Here is a 3,816-nt window from a genome sequence, read left to right as displayed (position 1 = left end):
CAGAGAATGTAACTATACGTAACACACCAGGCCATGGTATGTATTCATATGCTACACAGAGAGAAAAAAATCCAGGGTTACAGGTAACAATTAACACCTAAAGCTGCAGTTTGTTTTCTGGAAATTACTTGTGGGGGGACTGAACATAAGCAAGTTATTAGGTCTTATTTGAGTTTGGAACAACAAGGCCTTTTCTAGTGCACTGCACGCCCTCTGGTGTTCAGCAAGGAGTTTTGCTGCCACCTGCCACAATTCTTCTTCAGCAGTCGCTCAGGAAATGTAATGACAAAGGCCTCAATTCACAGATGATAGCATGTGCATCAGTTGATATATGGGGATTTAACAATTCAAATGCTAGTCTAATTGAATTTATTATTTTTTGGAGATACGCAATAGCCTGCCATCAGGATAACTCCTTTCTTCATCCTATCTACTGTATCTCTATGTCAGGTCAGATTAAAGTAGAAGATCAATCAGGTCACTGATAGCCTGTCTCGCTTCACATAGACAAGCAATTAAATTTTGGTTTAGAGGGAGATGTTTTAAAAAAGGTTTTTTTCTGAGCTCCCTGGTTTCCTCCCACCTCCTAGAGATTCATTTATGTCTTTGATTTATCTGTGTATGAATGAGTGTCTCCGGGCAAGTGCCCTATACTTGCAGAAAAGACTCTGGGCATTACCAGGAATAAGTGGCTTTCTGATGATGTGGGAAGGAACCTTTTAAATGATATATTTATGTGCAGAAACTGAAAAAAAAACGTCATAATTTTGCTATTGTTACAGATAGGAGGTATAGATAATAGAAAGTGGGCAATAAAATAATTAAAATAAAATACATTAACACAAGGAGTACGCAGTTGTGGCACATGAGTTTTGGCACATGCTTTGTTTATTCTCTGGCACAGTCCTGGTGAAAGAGCAATTAATCCATTTGCAGAGAACTGCAAACATTTTTCTGAGATGTGAACTTTCAAGATGTGAGTGGCTAACAGATATCACAACCACTGTAACAGGATGCATCTCAGAGGAACACTTTTTTTTTCAGTCACCTACCTGAATACCTGAACTTGACTTGACTTGACTAGATTCATATTTTTCTCACGTTTACAAGTAACTCCTTCAAGGAAAAATTCCAGAAATAAGTTTACCAAAGACACAAAAGGCGAATTGATTTTGACCATGTCTCACTTTCACTCTCCTCTCTTTGAAGGAAGTGAAAAGACTGTGATACATTTCCAAACTCAATTAGAGAGCCTGCCAATGAGGTAGTGGTCCCACGAGGTGGGGAAACTTAATTAAGTAACCTGGCATTCAATGGTTGCTGCTCCACGATTAACAGTTAAACACAAGAAAATGAAGTCTTGCAGTTGTTTGAGCCCCATTACTTGAAGAAACGTGACTCCAAAAGCCCTCACACGGCAAATTGAAGCCAGATTTGATTTGGAAATCTGTCAAAGTGCCCAGGACACAGATCACTTTCCCAGGCACAAGAGCAATATTCTTTTCTTTGCTAGTAAAGTTCTTTGTTTTATTTTGCAGCATTAATTAAAGAGGTTAAAATGCCACTTCATCTACATCACTGATCACTTTCAGTGCTTCTTTGCACTCATAAAATACAAGCTGAACTAATTGTTCAAAGGTTTAGAAAACTTGCAGTGCTGGGAGAGTTGTTTCAGCTTCTTTCTCTGTTAGTAAACACTGTACGTTCTAGGTGCTTCTGCTCCCAGGAGACGTAAGAAAAAGCAGTAGTCGTGTGTTTGTGTGGGTTTCCTCCTGCTGTCCAATGGTGTATTTGGAAGTTAATTGGCTTCTATGAAATTGGCCTTGGTGTGAGTGTGAGTGTTTGTGTCTGTGTGTGTGTGTCCCCTGCAATGGACTGGCAGACCACCCAGGGTGTATCTCATCTTGTGCCTGTTGCTTGTCAGGTCTGGTTCTGTCTCCCCCATGGCCCTGTATTGTACTGTGGTTCGAACATGGATGGATGGTTTAGTAATGAGCTTCACCTTATACTACAGGATATGCTGTGTGGCCCTGTAGATGAAAGAAGAGAGAGAATTTTCAGTATGACTTTTAAAGGTTATGAACAGCTGCAGTAGTGCGCCAGTTCTATTACATTTGTACATGTACAGTATTCTTTTTCTCATATTCTGTGCTCTTTGTAGCTTGCAGCCCTGGACAATTGTCCTAACTATCTTTGATGGCTCTAATCCTAACCCTGTTCTCCCCACACACAATGGGTGGCTATGTACAGTATGTAATTCATTTTAATGATCCATTCTCCAAATGTCATCTCAAGTCAGATGAAGACAGATGTAATAATTGAGCAAGTGACAGGGTTGCTATGTAAATGACTAATTAATTTAATGACCAGCTCTGCTGATAAGGCCTAGAGTAAAAATAGAATCTGTCTCTCCAGTACCATTAAGAATTCTACTCAAAGACCTTGGTGTGAGCCCTTCATTTCAACAAATAGAGCAACAGAAAGCAGGAGGAGAAGCAAACACTTATGATAAAAAGAAAATATGTCAGTTATGATCTGCAGCAGCCCTACAGAACATCCCCTTGCTTTAAAAATAGTTTTGGGGGTTGCTGTTCAAATACAAATCTTTGAGTTGTGCAGGTTTACAGACTTCATTTGGTTATGCAATAGACACACACTTAGGCAAAATATATTAATATATTAATTCACAGTGCTGTAGTGACTGGTTTTGTCACACAAGTTCACTACTAGAGAAAAAACAGACTTATGAAAAGTGGTCTTTAGTCCCTTTAAGTCCATTTTAATTCAAAATGTTTGAAAGCTACAGTGAAGAATGTTGTTTAGTGATCCAATCCTGTTGCCCCTAACAACAATTCTCTTTATCTGCAAATATATTTTTTTTCTAATTTTTAAGATAAGAAAAATTAAATTTCCTAGAAAGCCACTCTCCTGGAGTGTATTAATAAATAATACTCATTGGAACATTACACTCACCTGGTAAGTCTCTGAATAATGAACATGTTGGCTTTCCTAATTCATTTGGCCGTAAGGCGGATGCACATATCTCTGTTTTCAGCTGACAGAAATACATATTGCATCATTGTTATTGCCCTCAATTGCCGCCCACCAAAATGTCAAGGCATTTAATCTGAAATTTTTTGTGCTGCCTCTGTCTCTTTTTTTCTCTCCCGCCATTGATCAACAGCAGTGACTCAGTGAAGAATCTGGTGGAGGCTTTCCAAAAACCAGCGTCTGAAAATTGGAATGAAGCTCTGGCGCCACAAGGTTGTGTTTAAATCGTTTGATTTCCAATTTAGCACACCTGGCATCCACAGAGCCCCCCTGAGACTCCGTCCTGCTGATTAACTCTGTGATGAGCCGCTGTGGCAACAAGCAATCTCCTCACTTTCTTCGCTGTCTTGCAGAATTTACTGCTGCTCTGGGGCCGGGCTGAGGCAGGCAGGTCTTGAAAGTGCAGCCTGCAAAGGTTTTTCAAAGCCAACCAAATGTAAAACCTAGGAAAATGGTCACCTAACAAGACAAAATGCATTAAATCACAGTATTAATATTGCTGTTATATACTTATAAACTTTCCCCTCCATCAGGTGATGGAGAACCTTTTCTCATTCCTTTTTGGAAGGTTATTCTTGTTTTCAACAATTTTTTTTCACTGCAACTTTCACTATCCCCCATGGCACCCTGCCTAGGGCATTGTTCTTCAGCGTGCCCCATGGGGTACGGGCGCCATGATCGGGGTGCTGTCCTGCCATGTACCTCATGATTTATTGGGGTTCTGTGTGGGGTGCCACTCTGTATGTGTTAGGTTACCTGTCTTGT

The 3,816-nt window shown here is 40.0% G+C and overlaps 1 long non-coding RNA gene across 1 annotated transcript; it reads right to left on the bottom strand.

The window, feature by feature from the left end:
* Positions 1-870: 870 nt before the first annotated feature.
* Positions 871-3,506, bottom strand: LOC148643651 (uncharacterized). The gene is made up of 2 exons (XR_015929073.1): positions 2,974-3,506; positions 871-2,030 (listed from the first exon to the last, which is right to left on the bottom strand). It is a non-coding gene; the product is annotated as an uncharacterized LOC148643651 (long non-coding RNA).
* Positions 3,507-3,816: the final 310 nt, after the last annotated feature.

This window comes from Lepisosteus platostomus, chromosome 22 (assembly GCF_059453375.1).
Source record: "Lepisosteus platostomus isolate fLepPlt1 chromosome 22, fLepPlt1.hap1, whole genome shotgun sequence".
NCBI lineage: Eukaryota > Metazoa > Chordata > Actinopteri > Semionotiformes > Lepisosteidae > Lepisosteus > Lepisosteus platostomus.
The sequence above is the reverse complement of the archived record's forward strand: the minus strand, read 5'-3'. Positions and strand labels throughout refer to the sequence as shown.